This window comes from Ambystoma mexicanum, chromosome 8 (assembly GCF_040938575.1).
Source record: "Ambystoma mexicanum isolate Mex_15411 chromosome 8, UKY_AmexF1_1, whole genome shotgun sequence".
Lineage (NCBI taxonomy): Eukaryota > Metazoa > Chordata > Amphibia > Caudata > Ambystomatidae > Ambystoma > Ambystoma mexicanum.
In genome coordinates this window covers 482,254,796-482,273,658 of record NC_090929.1, presented here as the reverse complement: position 1 = coordinate 482,273,658, position 18,863 = coordinate 482,254,796, and the positions used below count along the sequence as shown (strand labels likewise).

The 18,863-nt window shown below is 46.8% G+C and overlaps 1 protein-coding gene across 1 annotated transcript in view; it reads left to right on the top strand.

Annotated features, from left to right (window-relative positions):
• ANKRD65 (ankyrin repeat domain 65) overlaps window positions 1-18,863 on the top strand; it is a 212,739-nt gene that overhangs the window by 118,549 nt on the left and 75,327 nt on the right. The window lies entirely within an intron of this gene.

Genomic DNA, 18,863 nt, shown 5'->3' with positions numbered 1-18,863 from the left:
GTATGTGCGTGTTTTTATGGCCTAAGAAGCGTAACTAAGGGGGTGTGGCCAATGGAGCTACAACATGGCCCAATAGATTTTGGCATAATTTCTGACATATGTTTGAGGGAGAGAGAGAGAAAAAGCATTAGTGACTCACAAGCGCCTCTGGAGATGACCCTTCATCTCTCCTTATCCCCACATCCTTTTGAAGCAAACATCTGCTATAAAGATTTTAGTGTTATTCCTCACTCATAACAAATGTGTTTTTGTGTTGCTATATTTTACTACTTGCTAATAACTACCTAGGGGTAAATGCATTTTGAAATGGTCTATTTTGGATAAATGTTTCCAAATGTTGTTGGCCGACAACCCCCGAGTCCTACTCTGTAATATAAGCCACTTTGAAAAGTATTTCGAGAGCCACTTTTGGTAATCAGTCCACCCCTGCCTGCAGGACAGAGGATTTAATTCCACTAAGAAAGCTGAGTGGGTGAATTCACCTGCTACAGAGATCTGTAGGAAAGTCAACAAGTTACATGTTGAAATGGCGGGTGACAGTCAACGTGGGTTATGCATCTGCTGCAGAGATCCCAGTGTACTATGAGTACAATGTACACCCAAATAAACGTCTGTTTTATGCCACCCCACGTGTTGGCAGACGTAATGTGTACAGTTGTGGAATCTCATATTCACCCTCTTTACTGTGGGTAGAAGTAAAGATACGTGGACATTTGAAACTGTCTGCATTCGGTGGCAAATAACACCTCTGTACTGTGTGAGCTCTGTTTTTTAATAGTGTTTCACCAAATAATTTCTGTTAGCTAAATCTTCTGACCAAGGATGTCAACTGAGGATCGCCATGGATAATATAGTTAACACCCCCACGTTCGGGGCAAACCGGGTGGTAACGGCCTGCCAGCCGGAGCCTACAGCAGGTCTCAGTGAAGCGAGGGCTCATGGCCGTTTACCGGTCCTGTGTGCCCCCGAACAAGGAGGTGATGGCCGGGTCTCCTACCAAGGTGCAAATAGTAGAAACATGTTTTCTTTAATTGGGATAGGAGCCGCATGGTTTGCGAGTATCTAATCTCCAATAAAAAAACAAAGATCACTGCCGCCATAGCACATAGAGACAGGACTAAGCCCCTCTGTTTGTTTGTTTGTTTGTTTGTTTGTTTGTTTGGTATAGCGCAAGACCAAACCCGCAGGTAGCCGGCCTTTTCTTCTATTTCTATAGCAGCAAGGACAGAAAGCGAGCATGGCGGGCTGGGAGTAAGAGGCCCCATGATGGAAGGTAGGACAGGTGCGGGAGTTAGTGGGGGAATGGGGATCAGAGTGGGGTGTTGGTTGTTGGAGTGGGCGTGGGAAAAAAATAATGGCAGTACACAGGGAAGGGGCATAGGTGGCTGGAAGAATGCAGGAAGTATGTGCAGATTCTGTCGACGTTCCCAGCCTCCTGATTGGTGTAGTGCGCTTCCCCAGGTGTGAATAGTCCTGGCACTGCTCTTTGCACCCCTATTTTAGAGGTCATATGAGCAGCACTGAGAACCAAGCTTAAACTAGATGCTGTAAAAGAGTTGTTTACTTTTTGCAGTTCCCACTCCTTGTACCTCTTCTAACCTCTCTGCAGCTTCCAAATGGCTACTGATAGGATGGTAGGAGCATGTGGGGTAGAAGTCCATGTTCCGCTCAGCCTGAGTGCTGCATGTCAATGCCTGTCACAACCATTCCCCATCTCGCACACTATGAAGCCGGCCTTTCTCCCCTGAGCACCCACTCAAACATGGCGCGGGGGCTGTAGGCTAGTTTTAATTAAGGAAATAAAATACAAAGCTTACCAGAAGTTGCCACTAAATCATTACAGTACCCTAAAGTCCACTTTCTGTGCTGGTGACATCATCATCATTAACATAGAAAACAGACTTCAGGGAATCCGTATGGTTACTTCTGGTAAGTTGTGCCTCAGCCCTCGCCCCCATCATCACTGCATTTGTCAACGGCTCTTTCTCCCATTGCTCTATCCCACCGAACCTCAAAGAAACCTGGATCTCTCCCCTCATCAAGAAAGCCACCCTCAACCCTACCATTCCAACCAACTACAGGCCCATCACCACTGTCCCATTTCTCCTAAAAATTCTTGATACTGCTGCCTAAACGCAAATACAAGCTTACCTGGAACAATACAACATGCTCAGCCCTTGTCAGTCAGGCTTCAGACCAGGCCATGGCACTGAATCAACTCTTCTTGACCTGAAAAATCAACTAGATGACATCCGTGACTCTGGCAATTTCACTCTCCCTCTTCTCATAAACCTATCGGCTGCTTTCGACCTGGTCAACCACCAATCTCTTTGCCATTACCTAATTTCAGCAGCCAACTTCTACATGGGTGGCCTCGTTCCTCATGGACAGAACAGCCTGGTTGTACGCCGGCAGTGCTGCAGCCCACACCACCCCACACAAGTCCCCTGCAGCGTATCTCAAGGCTCCTACATCTCTCCCACTTAATAGAACATCTACACTAAACCCATTTCGACCTTCTCGCATCCCTGGGCACATCTTACACTAACTATGCTAAGGACTGTGAAATCCTTATCCCCCTCTCAGAAATGTACGACCAAGACTCTATTTAAATCAATACCATCTATGACTCCATCCAAGCTTAGATGGCCTCACATCAGCTCTGTCAAAAAGATGACAAAATGGAAATCCTGATTGTGGACCCCCTTCACGTCTTGCCAAACTCGATTCTGCCTTCCGTTCATTTACCATTGACGCTTGCCCTATCCCAGTCTCCACTTCTGTCAAAACACTTGTCTACCTAGATTGCAGCCTCAGCATGACACTCCAAGTGAACGCAATTATATCCTTGACAACCCATACCACTAAACTACGGAACGCTACCAGGCACCTCCTCTCCCCACAGGACCGCATGACCATTGCCAGAGCAGTAATTGGTTCCCAGTTGGACCTCTGCAATTACCTCTTTGCTGGTACCTCAGAATGCAATCTCCACAAGCTCCAGTCCATCCAGAATAATGCTCTCCGAGCGGCTTTGGGTTTATCGAAATGGGATCATGTCGCAGCCCACAGAAAAGCAGCACATTGGCTACCTATCAAAGAAAGGATAAACTTCAAAATTCCGCTTCAAATGCAGCAGAGCTGGAGGCTCCAGCTTCCCAGTCACAGCAGCTTGCCTTTGGAGCAATCCCCTCACCTCCACTTGCGGGCTGAGCCTAGCTACTGGCCTTTCAGAAAACAACTAAAACTTGCCTGTTTAACTGACTTTGACCTGTATGACAAGACTCCTTTACCCTCACCATCTGTTACTTTTCATTATCGTTGTACTGTAACGACTCCCCTCCATCATTCCAATCACTGTAGCCCTTCCCCCACCCCAACTCAAGTTTCAGAGCCTTGATGCGTGCTTAGTTTTTCACGCTTAACAAATGTAAAAATAAATAAATAAAGTTTTCCTTCTCAATTACTTAATTCGGTGGCAGGTGCTAATGGCGTTACTCCCCTCCAAAGTAGGTTGACCCTGTTGGCAGGGGTGTTGCTAGGTGTGGAAAAGATATGGGGCTATGCTATTGTCGGGACTGTCGGGACTCGGGGCCAGCTAGCCTTTTGATTGTTGCCCCTGAACTTCTATCCTGTGCTACAAACAAAAGACCTGGGGCTATAGCCCCCTCAGCCAGTCCCTAGCAATGCCTCTGCCTGTTGGTAACTGTACCTCTGCTCTCCTTAAGGTGCCCTCACTTCACTCTGGCCCTCATCTTGGTTGGTGGGCCAGTACAAACAATAAAACCTCATTTTTGAAGACCCTTTTTGAGGTTTGCTGGCATCAGGTGGGGTAACCCAGCCAACTGCTTGGAATTCCATAAAGTACAATGTAGCATTCATCCTTTCACGGTTGATGAAATCAGGACCATTGAGTTGGGTAATAATGATATTAAGTACAGTTTCATGTATTGTGTGCTCTAAACAAATGGTCAATATCACCATTATCTTTCTTTTTTTAATTACATTTGTATCATCAATTTAAATGTTATTACACACTTGGCATGGATCGGATGCATGCGCACAAATGAAACTGGAATTTCCTTGTTATGTTACGCAGTCTTGGCATAGTACACCTTTGGCACTTTTCATGGCCTCTTACCGCTTCGGGTCCTGCAAGTAAAAAGGTGGGGTTATGGAAGGCTGAGTGGGAACAGAGGTAACAGAGCAGAGATTGCAATTAGATAATCTGTGTGAGGCAGGATATGTTGTTATGTTTGCTTCTGTGCGAATGTGTGTGTGCTTTGTGTGCAATATGAACTAAGATTTTGCTGGGCTTGGTGTTCAGAAATCGAGAGCCCGTCACCTGCCTGTGGGTTAGTGTAACCATTTGGTGAGGTGGCAAGGGCGGTCGATGGAGTTGTACGAGTGCCCGGTTTGTCTGATGTGTATTGTCTGGAGATAGGAAGGCCGGTGGAGGGTACTATTGTGGTTTGCGTATGTTTGTTAGTGTAGAAGGTTAAAAGTTAGATGTTAGCAATAGAATAGAGATGGATACATTTCAGACTACAGCAAAGATTGCGGCCACTGCATCAATCACCAGTCTTGGGTTAGTGTCTGTGTCTATACGGTGCATCATCAGTTCATTGCAGCATGGTGTGGCACAACGGCATAGCCCTTTAATTCAACGATAAGATGAGTCAGAGTATGGGGTAGGATGCGTTTTCAGGTGCATTGTGATGAGGTGCGTCCCAGGGGGTCCTTGCAGATTTTGACAGAGCCCAAGAGGAAGCAGCACAGAATAGCATACCAAAGTGCAGACATCTGTTGCATTGTGTTGCAGGGTTCTGCGCTTTCCAGTTTGACACAGCATGATGTCTGTGGTCGTGAATTGTGCGAGTCTCTTGCCTGGTAGTGAATGACTGTGGGCTTGGCTTGGGTGAGTGGGTTTAGTGGGTTAGTGCTTGGTTAGAAAAGTGCTTTTAGTGATAAAGGAGGAGAGCTTGTTTTGGGTGGGTCATTCAGCCAAGTTGCCCTAGGTGCACTGTAAGATGGGCAAATGTGTTTCTCTTCTGATTTCATCTATTATGTTTCTCGAAGCTAGTTTTCTATTTTATTTATTTATTTATCTGAATTTTTATAAAGCGCCACACGTCCCTGGTCTTCAGGGCGCACAAAAAACAAGTAACAAAACCAAGGGACAAAAGAGAGGTGAGCAGCAGGGGAGTGTCAGCAGAAGGGGAGCAAGGCTAGGTTCAGCCTGGGTTAAGATTGAACAGGAGTGCTTGCTATGTCTAGCAAAGGAGACTTTCCGTTGATTTGTTTGTCTTAACATCTCCCTTTCACAGGGCCCTTGCGATTTTTCCTTGATGTTGCCTAGGTTTCTACTTTTTGGCGGTTCTTGTATGGAACTAGGTGAAGAGTGGGCGGCGGCCATTCGAGGATCATATTCTCATGGGCCTGATGCTCTACAGGTTAGTCAACTTAAGGGTGCAAGAGAAGCCTCCTTGAGGTGTTGTGCTGTGCAGTGCTACCGGGAAAAGGCAGCCTCGGGCGACCAAAGTGTCCTTCTAACTTTATAGTGCTAGATTTTATTCTGGAAGAATTTCGGTCCCTTGACCTGAATGGTGTGGGAATCGTCCAAAAAGCCAGAAAACAAACCGTATGGCATATTTGTCTGAATTTGGCTATATGAAAATCTTGTGTAGCCTTAAAATTCGAACAAATATGCCATACAAAACATTACAGTGTAGAAGGGCTGCGGGGGTCTCCCCTGCTCCCTTCTTCACTGTAATGTTAGCGGGGGTTGTGGGGGTGTCCCCCGCTCCCGACTCAATAAAATATATATATTTTTTAAAAGCAGACGCTGCGGCTGCCGGCTCCCATACACGCAGGTGAAGGTAACCGGCATCGCAGAGAGATGTTGGTGACGGCGGCACACGAGGAGGTGTGCCGCCCACAGGTAAGTAAGGGAGTGGGTCAAGGGCAAAGTCTGAAATGTTCAGGGGAGAGAAGACAAAGTTATTTTCAGAAAAATAACTTTTGGTCTTTTCTCCCTCGAACATTTCAGCTTCGATCTTCCAACCCAAATCCAATGTTGTGTTGCATGGGCTATGGTTATGCCGCTAAATGTTCCCTTGCGCCTGACCGGTAGCCAGGGCGTTGCGCAAAGTGCTGGTGTTGTGTGTTGCTGTTCATCCAGTCACAGTAGTAGTCTTACAGAAGCCTTTTGCGGTCTCTTAAGCTGTCTCAATATATACATTCTGGAAGTCCAGGGCAGTTGCTGTTTGTGAGGAGCACAGGAGTGTCAATAAATATTTTCACGCAATGCCTTTCATTTGTGGTTCCAGAGTGAGGTGGGTACCAATCGAGAATCCCAGATTCCTGATTACTTTTGAAGTCGGGGTAGGCACCTCTTTTGTCGGGACAAAAGATGCTTGTAAGGATTTGTGCCTTGGTAAAGCACATTTGTACCATCAGTTGTGTTGGGTTTGAGTCTGGGGTGGCTCCCCATGGGGAGCCCGAGAGCCCCAAATGGGAAAGCAGATTCAGGCAGAAACAACGCAGCATTGCGGAAAACAACCGCGTTGTTTCTGCCTGAATCTGCTTTCCCATTTGGGGCTCTCGGGCTCCCCACGGGGAGCCCGAGAGCCCCAAATGGGAAATCGGCTGTAGGCAGAAACACTACACGGCATGTAAACACAACCGCGTTGTGTTTCTGCCTGCTGTGGCTTTCACTTTGTGTCTCTGGTGCTCCACCAGAGACCCAAAGTGATAGCCACAGCAGGCAGAAACACAACGCGGTTGTGTTGGAAAACGCTGCGGTTTTTCTTTCCGAGTTTCTCAGGCTCCTTGGAAAGGAAAACCGCAGCGTTTTCCAACACAATAACGTTGTGTTTGTTTCCGGTCGCTTCAAAAGCGACGCAAACATAAATACAACGTTTTTAAAGCTGCGGTTTTATTTCTAAGTTTTCCGGGCTCCTCCAGCCCGGAAAACTTAGAAAAAAAACGCAGCTAGTGCTTATTTTTTTTTTTTTAAATAAATAGCACTTACCGAGATTCAGCTGCAGCTTTCCTGCTCTGGTCTCCGGTCCCCGTCCTCCGCGTACAGCACTAATGAAGGGAAAGCCACCCAGCGGTGGCTTTTGTTTACTACAGCTGGCTGGCTTTTCCTTCATTAGTGCCGCAAAAGCAAAAGCCAGCACAGGAGGGCATCCAGTTCACAAAATGGATGCGTCCATGTGCTTGCTTTTGCGAATTTTGAGCTTGAATAGCTCAAAATTTTACATAGGAAGTTTTAAAAAAGAGAATGCTAGTATTATTTTTTTATGTTGCCTATCTATTTTCTAAATAACATTTTTTACTAGACCATGCCTTTAAAGACTGCATGGAAAAAAGCCTGCTTTTTTAGGCAGATTTTGGGCGGTCGTCAACGGCCGGGATTATGACAGTTACATGGCGTCCCTCCTATTCTCAGCCCCTTTTCGCTCCCCAATGCCCCTGACACCCTCCAGAGACACACACACATACACACACACACACAGAATTACCTTGTCCCAATATCTCCCAGTCCCTGCGGCTTGTCGTCTGGCGACTTGCGGGGCAAAGATCCAACACTGGTTCATGCTGTGTGTGCTGATTGAGCTTGCATATGATTTGCAGATTCTTGGAGGATTCCCATGAGCTGAGCCATGCAGATGTTAGACAGGAGTGGGAAGGGACTGGATGCTTGTTATCTCTGTCCTGTCAGTGAGGAAGGATGTCATCCACTGGTGTACTGCGCTTGTCTGGCCTGTGCTCCTTTCAGTCTTTCCTTATGGAGATTGTGGCTAAATGTTTCAAATGTCACTGATACATCTACAAGGACGTGGGGGGTGGGGGGGTGGGGAGAGGTATATATCTGCAATTCATTTCAGGTGATCCCAGATTGACAGGGATGATGATGATCCACTCAGTGGTCTGAATCCCACCTGTGCGTGGTCCATTATAGCTCAAGAAGCTGGTAGGTGACTATTCTCTCCAGTAGTGTGGCAAGGGGGTGTGTGTTGTACACAGGGCAGTAGTTGGTCGGATCTTATGGTTTCCCACCGTGTTCTTTATTAGAAGCTTAAAGTTAGGTGTCGTGGAATCTTGTGGAAGGATCTTTTGGCTGGGCATGAAATGACGAGATCCTCGAACGCTAGCTGCATTCCACCGTAGGAGAATTCTCATCAGGCAGCTACTGCTGCACGTCACAAGGTTTTCTGGGGTGGTTTCCTGTTTTCTTGTCCCGGTTGCCATGGACAACAGAAATGTAGTTAAAACAGGAGGAGATGGCATCACATGGGTTGTGAGATGGAGTTGGCATGTTGTTGCAGGCTCAAATTCCTTTAGTAATTTCAACAAATGCCTGTATTGGGATGTAACTTGTTTCATGTGTTTTGCATGCTGTTCATTATTTGCTCTGGAAAGCTTTCTCCTGTGCAGGGACGTCATTTCACCAAAATGCTGGGGGTAGTGGAAGTGACATTACACGCCCGTCCCCCACAGGTGACATCACAGGAAGTGGCATCATAAAGCATTATCCCTCAGTACACTAAGAAAAATATGGTTACGATATCACTCTATTGCAGTGGTCTTCAGACTTTTTTGGCCTGGGCCCCCCCCTGAGCAAATTTTGGGCAGGCTGGGCCCCCCCAAATATGCCAAATGGACAGTATGTACAAATGGCTATGAACGATTGCGTGCCGTAAACTCACCCTACTCCCAGTACAGTCTCTGGGCTCCCCCACCTCCTCCCATCACAGTCGCTGGGCTTCCTCATCCCACTCCTACCCAATCCCTGGGCTCTCCCGACCCCATCACAGACCCTGGGCTCTTCCCACCCTGCTCCCACCACTATCCCAGTGCTCCTACCCATTCTGCTCCCACCACAGTACCTGTCCGCTGCCCACCCCGTTCCCAACACAGTGCAAGGCCCAGTGGGGGCTGGTGAATTTTTTAAATGGAGGGGCATAAATATTTCCCAGAAAAAGGGCATAGCGACCGAGCACAGCGAGGGAGCCCGATCCAATCAAGGGGGGGGTTCAGGTGGTTTACTCGCAGTGAATTATTTTAAAATAATGGTTTACAATATTGCATTTTAGATCATACTTTAAAATAAAAATGGGTAAAAAGCCAAACAATTTATTATTGGTGCTAGAGCCCAAGGGGAAAGCATGGTATTTTCTACTGGACATCTATGATAGATATGCAGTAAAAAAATACCATCCCTGTCCCCTGGGCTCCACAGCGCCTCAGAAGGAGAGCTGATTTTGGCAGGTGGGTAGGGGGATTGTGTAACAAAGGCATTTTTTAAATACTTTGTTGTGCAACCATCCTTCCTCCTCGATCCCCCACTGGCCAAAATCAGCTCAATGGACCAAAACACACACACACACACACACACACACACACACACACACACACACACACACACACACACACACACCACTCTATCATTCATACAAGCACTCATCACCATACACTCACTCATAACACAAGCATACATCCATCCATACACATATTTAAACATAAAATAAATGAACATAAACGTACCTTCTGCAGGGGCCTGCGTGTGGGAGCTGAAATGCCCCGCTCCAGGTTGCTCTCTCCGTATATGCGAGGAGGCGCATGAGCTACCCCTCGCACATACAGACATGCAGTGCCCCAGCTAGCATTTCCAATGAGTTATGCAAAGCTGGCAAAGCAAAACGCCGCCATCGTTGCATGGCTCAGTGAGCATGTGCGGCTGGGGAACGGAACTGTCAAAGGGAAACATTGTTTCCCTTTGACAGTTCAGACAGCCCAAAAGCCCTCCCTCAGCTGGAAAAAGCAGCTGAGGGAGTGCTCAGTGTTTCACTGGGCTGGCTCCTCGGCTCCTCCATAATAGGCGACGGGAACACTGGACCCCCAATATGGATGAGCCACCAAAATGGGCCACTTTTTTGGCCAATGTGGGCCAATTTCATGAGTTACTTCACTATGCAGCTAGTATTTTTGACCATTGTTACTGAATAAATATTCTTTAAATATCACAATTTGCTTACATTTTAATAAACCCCCCCCCTTGGGTACTATAAAAAGAGTCTGTGACTAAAGGAATTAATATCGACTTACAACTGCGGGCCACTTTTTTATTGGTGCCTGAGACCGGTTTATGGTCCAGTCCGACCATGTGAGCTGCTGCCCCTGCCCATTTCCCCCAATCTAAAAAAAGTTCTTTTTTTTGTTTTTTTACATTTCATGCTGGGCTCTAGCGCCCCCCTCCCCCTCTGGCTGCGGCAGCACCCCCCTGGGGCAGCGCGCCCCACAGTTTGAAGGCCTCTGCTGTATTGTGACATACATTTCATACAAGAATGGATAATCATATGTAGCAATGTGTCAAGGCCCATGTTACCAGGGCATCAGACTGAAACAGGGTTTAAATCTCTCGGGTTGGCTATGTGCCAGAAAGACAAGTTGCATTGCACTTGCAGAGAAAGACATTGAACATTTTTAGCATCCACACACGCAGCATGTGAAAATGGTGGATACATGTTAGAGACCACTCTCAGTACTTCCCTTTCTGCCACCTCCCCTTTCCCAATTCTGCAACGGCTTTGTCACGCTGCTGCATTGTACTAACAGCACTCGGCCACCTCACAGTAACAATTACTGAATTACACCCTGGTGAGGGCTGCCATAACACTCACCGCCAGCGGCCGGCCCTGGAACGGCTCTCAGTCAGTGGCGCGACAGGCCGCACGCAGCCCTGGCAAGCAAGGCCTGGCTGACTAGGCGGGGTGGGCATCCCACTACTACCGCGACCCGGGCCGTGAGTGACCTCACTGGAAGGCTGCGGCCGCCATAAACTGTCAGGTCAATCAGACAGTGGGAAATGCATACAAAGAATACATTGGAACGTGAAAGCTAGAGTCTCAGTTTTATTGCATCATTTTAGATGAAAACAAAGCCCTTCTGGTTCAAGATATTCAATTTTCTTGTTTGAATAGCAACATACAATTTAAATTTCTGGATATTGATTTCAAAACCTCCTCTACAGTACATTGGGCCTCATTACGACCGTGCAGGTATGGGGTAAACGGCGCCGTAAAAGGTGCCAGCGCCGTTTACCCCGTACCGCCTCATTACGAGGTCCCCTCGCGGGACCCAGGAAGCAACGCCTGGTCAAACCAGGCGTGCTTACCGAGTCCCGCGAGGGGAAGAGGGAGCAAACAACGGGCCAACTTGTAATGGCCCGTTGTTTGCTCCCTCTCCCATTCAGCCCTATGGGGGCTGAAATGGTAATGGGGAAGGACCGGGTCCGGGTTCTTGGAGGGAGGAATTACCGGGCCTTCCGAACTCTGAATGGCCCGGTAATTCCTCATTCTGAGGACCCGGATGCGATTTCACCAATAGCGGCATGGCTGCTGCCGAGGTCGTAATGAGGCCCATTGTTTTTTTAATGTTTTATTTTATTGCTTGAAATGATGTGATTCGAACATGAGAGAGACTCAGGCATCACACTGTGAAAAAGTATCTTCAGTTCTCTAAATTAAGATTTAGTAACGCAGATCATGCAGCGCGCCTGAGGAATGCAGGAACACAGCTGTGCCTGTGTTTATACTTACAATGGTAATTGAAGCGTAATAGCAAATGCATGGCACTGCCTCTTGTAATCTGTCAACACATTCCTGAAAGGTCTTGAAAAAAGTGAAACCTTGTGCCAGCAGCCAGTCCAATATTGGTCATTAGATAATAAGAATTGATCAAATGTAAAGGGTGAAATGTGAAAAATGCTACTATTGATTACAACACACCTTAATAATGAGACCATGGGCATAGAGATGAAAGCCATGGATCATTTTGACAATTTGGCAATAGATTGTGCATGAGACAGAGTGGGGACAATCAATCCCTCAGAGTCACAAATCGCAAATAAAGTGCATAGTTAGTTGCAGCAGCTGGCCTCAGTCCTTTTCCTGTTAATAGTACATGCACCAAGGTCGGGGTGGGGAGAGGAGGAGGGTTACGGTCCCGGAAGATGCACACACGGGCTCTGGCAAGGCCTGGCTAGGCCATGGGGGCTTCTTCCATGACCCGAGCCTCGGGCCGGCTGTGAGTGACTCCATATTTAAGTTGTCCCTCAGTACTCCTCCTCACCTTAAGAGTCAGGACCTGGCTCTGATCAACATTGGAGGGACCCGATCCAGCGGCAAAGTTGCACTACACGGCAGGCTGCTGCTGGCTGCGACTCACGACTGCTACGCTGGCTACCTGACTGAAAGTCTGAAACAAAATGGAGCCCAGCAAAGTGTGTGCTTTGGTGGCGTCGCCACGCATTGGAATAAGCCACACCCCGCCGCACTTTTCCAGGCTTATATTTGGTGGATTGGGCCAGAGGTCGCAAGTGTGGCCCAGAGCAGGGGTGCCGTCAAGGGGTGGCCAAGGGGGGCCATGGCCACCCTTATAAAAATGCTGGTCCCCCAATTGGCCACCCCGCGAAAAAGCAAAAAGAAATATACTTTTTTTATGCACTAAACTGTGCATGGACAATAACATGCCCAGTTCAGTGCGAAAAAAAAGTATTTTTTTGTGCTTTTTTTCTTGCTGCGGGCCCAGCCAACGATGGACTGGACTGGAGTCAGAGAGCCATGGTGGCCATGTCCCCCCCTGATGATCGCACATGCTCAGTGGATCGACCCGGAAATAAACAGCCTGAGCGCGCACGTTTCTGCTTTGGCTCAGGCTGTGTTCCATCCAGGCACTGAAAAGGACTGGGAGACGTGGGCTGCGGCAAGGTCCAGGGATCGAGTGGTTCCAGGCAAGCATCATGTTGTATTTTATTAGTGCATGTATGATTTTGATATGCTGAACATGTTGTATTTTATTAGTGCATCAGAGGGATTCTAACGTTACTGCAGAGCCTGGGGTGCACTGCCCGAGTTTGCGTCTGATCCCGGATTAGAATATATATCGTTACTGCAGGCCTGGGGTCCTTTGGCAGAGTAAAGATTTGATCCTGCATTAGCATATATAACGTTATATATTGCTATTATATTATATTACCAGACGTCTGATCCGGGTCCCGCAAAGGGAACCTTGTAATCAGCCCTGACGGAATGAAGGGGGACGGTCCCGTACCGGCCCCCTTCATTCCGTCAGCGCAAGCCTCGTAATGAGGCCCTTAGTGTTTGTGTGGGTTGGTGTGCATTCAGAGAGAACATGTGCCATAGTAGTGGAAAGGCAAATGGGGCCGTGGGTCTGGATTGAGGCGCATAGAGGGTGTTTATGTGGTACAACCATCGGCTCTGCAGTTGGGTGATTTTCTTGTTCCGAAATAAGATGACGTTGCAGAACGGGAGTAAAGTACGGCACCGGAAGAGCACGAATGATAAAGTTGGATAGAGAAGCATTGAAAGAGCTACAAACGGTACTGCATTTGGGGTAGCAAAGACAAGACGTCATACTATATGCCTGATTTGATGTACACTGGCAGAGCTTGTGTACGTGGAAGTACTAGCCTGCCAGGCGTGCTTTATGGGTGCTTTACGATTACATGTCAGTGCATTGCATTGTGGACTGAGGTGCCTGGACAGAGCTTGTGAGAAGTTTAAGCAGTACAATAACAGAGAAGATGAAGGCCTGGGTCGAGGTGCATCGGCAACACTTGTGTGTTGCAAGCGCTGGCAAAGTAGTGAGTATTCGAGGTCAGAATTTGAGGTGTAGAGTAGCCTTTGTGCATGTTGCACGCACTATGGTAACAGGTTATATAATTCAGTCTGGCGTGAGGTGCACTGACCGAGCTTGTGCGTGGTATAAGCAATTGAATAGCAGGACGGTTTTCAACCTGAATTGGAGGGCATTGGCAGGGGCAGTGGGTGGACCCCATGCCAGTCTAGCAGGAGGTGGCATCTGACCTTCATAAAACCCAATATAGTGTAAACCTCAGCTTCTATAATACAAAGGCCATTTTACGTTCCTAATTAGCGCAGCATTTCTGAGAACTGACATAAAGTGACGCGAAATGGGGTCAAGCTTTGCAGGGGTGATCAGATTGGAGTTGGACTAGCGAACGAAGATCAGGGTGTGGAAACCCAGCAGAAAGAATGTTCCCAGATAAAGAGATTGATCCTCTCTTGCACTGTTTATACTACTTAAACTAAAGCAGAATCAAGGATCTCAGGGAAGCAGCGTTTTTGTTTATCCACTGAATAAGCAATTGAATAGGTTTACAAAATTAATTAAGAAAATCGTTCATGACTGTCACCACAGAGGCCCCGACAGAGATTTTATTTTCCCCATCTGCTTGAACAGTTTAGAATAATGAGGTTAGCCCTGCAAAGCTCTATGGAATAAGAGTAGAGGCCCCACTCGAAAAAACATACAAGAGAAAGAAATGCGGTAATAATGCACACAGGGCAGTCACACATAGGACATAGCACACATCAAATGCGTGGATGTTGTTTAGTGATTTACCATGTCTGAGCTGTACTAGTGGCCATGCTGCAGTCCCCTGACAAAAAGTGTAATTCTAATTTACTACTAAATACCGGCTGACCTCACACAATCAAACGCGAAGGTAAATGCTTGTGTATTTTGAGATGTGGTATCATGACATGCTAATAGGTTTAAACAGTCTGATTCTGTTGACCACACATGTTAATACTAGTTTTGTGTATATAAAGGTTTAAATCAGATATGGGAAGAGTGAGGTGTGCAAACTGTGAACGTAGCGAATGATCATGCGACGCAGTGTTTGCTTTACATTTGTCATTATGTGGGTGGGGGGGGGAAAAGGATTCAGAGGATATAAGGAGGTTGTTGTTCTACCGGCTGGGTGATACGTACAGCAGGAGTAAGTTGCCTGTGCTGTTCAGAGTGAGCATGTTTTCTTTCTGTGGCATTGCAGTTTATTACTGGTGTTAAGGCTAAAGGCAACATAAGCATTCTTACATTGGGATGGGTGGGGGCATTCGTGCTGCCTGCAAAGCTGTTTTTCTTACTGTGGCATGACATGTTTTACTGCCGTTAGGGAGCAAATACAATATGAGTGTTCTTATATGGGGTGTGGGGGATTTGTGTAGCCAGCAAGGATATATTTTCTTACTGTGGCATGTTTTTTTTTTCCACTGGCATTAAGGCAAAGCCAATAAACATGCTTTGTCATAGTATGGTTACTGGCATTATGGACAAAGCAAACATGAGTATTTTCCTATGTGGGAATAGTGATATATATATATATATATATATATATAGCTGCACCAGAATGGACAAGTATGTGCACAATCAAGTTTAGCTTCTAGCGTGCTTGTCTTACCCTACAAAACCGATTGTAAACTGTGTGGCTTTTTACCTAATTTATCACAGACAGTGTACTGTAAAATGCACTATTATAACACACAGCAACATGAACCAAATACAGCTGCATTGAAAAAAGTTTCAGCCTCTGTGTTGTATTTTTACTTGAATAGGCGTGTTCTCAGTAAATGTTTGGTTCCTTACAATCAATGTGCTCCTTTAAATTAAAGCTGCACATTTGTCTTTTCAAGTCAAAGTCGAACAACTATCCTGTTTGAAGAACAATAAATTGTCTAACATGCATATAAACATCACATATTCCTTACATAGCACAAGCAGGATTGTGAAACTTAAAATGTTAACCGTACTGGTATTAGTCTACGCGCATCAGATACATTAATTAGTTGACTGTTAAATAATGAATGGAACTATATCAATATGCAATTCCTTAACTCTCATATATACATAGTTTTCAAATTGACTATATGCTATATCGGCATAATAGATTTCCTGAAATTCAGTTATGTGTTTGTTTTGGTGTGCCACCCCAAAATTTCCTGTGGCCTCATCAGGCCACCCCAATAAAACATTTCTGGGGGCGCCACTGACCCAAAGGTCGCAAATCAACAAACAGGGGTCGCTCTTGCAACACCTGGCGACCCCAGAATGACATCCCGGCTTCTGTTTTGGCAAAGCTGTCTTTGATCTGTAGGTGTGTTGTGTCTGTCAGAGTTGTCCCTGCACATGCGCTCCAGTTACCTATTCTTCAGTGTTTTTATCTGCGAGGGGGCTAGCCATCTTGCTGTGTTTTTTACTCAGAGGGTCTGATGGTTTTTTGGCACATGCTTTTGTGTAGGGCTAAGATTGTCCGCTGTTGTAATGCAAACAAGACTCTTTTCAGATCTATTGCATGATGCACAAGGTCTGTGGGTCAAGAGGTTTTGTACAGTGTATTTTTAAGGTAGTGCACGTCTATATCATTCCATGTTCTGGCTGCTGCTGCTGCTGCTGTCTTGTGTTTGGAAACTGCACTCATCAGTGTGTGCCTACTGAACGGAATGGGGAGCTGGTTGTCCCGTGGGATTAGTTGAGGGGGAGCTGTCACACATAGGGGCCTGATTCATGGAACTTGTACCTCGGTGCAAAGTGGCTTTGCACTGGTCCAACAAACACCCTTATTCACAAAGCAATGCAAAGTGTATTTTTACAGTGCAAAGTGACTTTGCACAGACTTTGCACTGGTGCAAAGTGACCTTGCCCTGCAAAAATACACTTTGCACTACTCTGTGAATCAGGGTGTTGGTTGGACCAGTGCAAAGTCACTTTGCACCATGCTAAAAATGCCATGAATCAGGCCCCAAGTCTTCATTGCAGATCTTTGCATCCGCTGTATCTCCCACCACCTGCATTGCACCTCAGACAACCTTTTTGAAGTGCTCTGCTTCCAAATAGGCAGATGGAGTTTTGGTGTCTCTGCTGGAGAGCTCTTATAGTGCTTGTACAAACGACAAACAACTTTCAATCAGTCTCAAAAAATTGTAAGTTGTTCGGCGATCACTATTAAATTGGCAACTTCGTCTGAAAACCTTTCTGGGAATGTCCTACCATAGATTGGTGTTGCTCAGTCAGCAGGAATCTGAAGCAGGTGTGGTCAGTGGCGACCAACCTTTCTTCTTACTGACATGGTTGAATATTGCGTTTACTTCTCCAGCATTGGATCTGTCACAGATTCCAGCAGCTTGAATATTCCCCATTGTCAGGTTGGGAATCCTTGGGATCATTTTAAAACGTCGATTTAAAGACATTTTGAAAATAGCACAGAAGGGCTGATGAGCATTGCTGCACAGCTTCAAGTTACAGTATACTGGTGCCTGAGTGAGTCAAACCATGAAACACTCTCTTGTGCACCCTCTTCTCAAGAAACCCTCAGCCGAACCCTCCTGCCCGGCTAACTATCGCCCAATCTCCACCATTCCTTTCCTGGGCAAACTCCTGGAAAAGATGGCCATCTCACAGCTTAATCTTCACACTGAATCTGTTGGTTGTCTCCATGACCATCAGTCTGGCTTCAGAGCAGCCAGAAGCACGGAAACTGCTCTCCTGATTATCCGTGAAGACCTGCTCTCTAACCTTGATTATAATCTCCGCTCTGTCCTCATCTTACTCGATCACTCTTCTGTCTTCAACACAGTCAACCATGCCATCCTGCTCAATCGCCTCTGTGATAACCTTGCTATCACTGATGAGGCCTTGGCCTGGCTGACCTCTTTCCTCTCCGAACGACCCTCGTAGGTCAAACTTAGATTATTCCTTTCCTCAATCTCACTCTCTACCTGTGGTGTTCCCCAGGGGTCTAATCTCTCTCGCTGGCTGTTCAACCAAAACCTGGCACCTCTCACCTACTGCATTCTGCGCTCTGCTCCAACTTTCAGGGCTATGCAGATGACACTCAGCTCATTTTCAGGCTCCCCACTACCACCTCTTCTCCTTCTCTCATCTCTGACTGTCTGTCTGCTATCCAGGAGTGGTGTCCCACCAACGATCTGTGCCTTAATGCCGGTAAGACTGAGATTCTCCTCATCAGCTCACCTGCACCCTCCTTTCCTGTCAATCTCTGGCTCGCGTCCCTTGGCCCTCTTCCTGCTCCCATCTGTGAGGCTAAGCACCTCGGGGTCATCTTCGACTCCACACTCTCCTTTTCTCCTCACATCTCTGACGTCTCTATGAAGTCAAACTACCAACTGCACCTCCTTAGAGGTATTCTTCCTTTCCTCTCCTTCCCCCAGAAGCTCACTGTTTCTAGAGCTGTGGTTCTCTCTGGGCTGGACTACTTCACTGCCCCTTTGCTCTTCCTCATTGACCTCCCTGTTTTGCATTGTATTGCTCTGTGTTCTGTTGTATTCTTCCCTCCTCTAGGTTATCATTTGTCAACTGCTTAGTACTTTTGTATATTGTTCTGTGTTCTGCAGTGTTCTACCCTCTAACCTCTAGGTTCTCTTTTTAATGACTGCTCTGTTCCTGATGCCCTGGTAACCCCATTTGCTTACCAGACTGCTTTGTTTTCTGCCTGCTCTTCCATTTGAGCTCTTGTCTAGATAGTCAATCATCCACTATTGTTTTGTCCCTTTCTGTCTCATCTTGCACCCTTCCTTTTACCCTCCCAGTGTCCCCCCCACCTTTCCCCTCCACCCCTCTTCCTTTCTCCTCTTCCCCCACCTACTCTATGGTGCTCTCTGTTTCTCCTATCTTTTCAAACTGCTTCTCTATCAACTATCCTGTTCTCCTCACTAAGTCTGGTAGGAAGAAGCTCAAAAAGGAAATCCTGGTCTCCAACAGAGGCCTCCCTATCGCTGACACCTATACCAGTGCTTCCTCCAGACAGACCCTCACCGACATCCTCTTTGTTGTTCCTTTGCCAGACCTATGGACCCTATATATGGTCTCTGTGCTCTCTCCTTTTCTCCTCTTCTCCCATTAATGGTGGCACCCGGTGGGAGGCCCTCATGGCCCCCTTCCACTCCTCTAAGGTCATCATTAATGTTTACCTGAATGGCACCGTCTTGGTCCAAGGCCCTCGGGCCAAC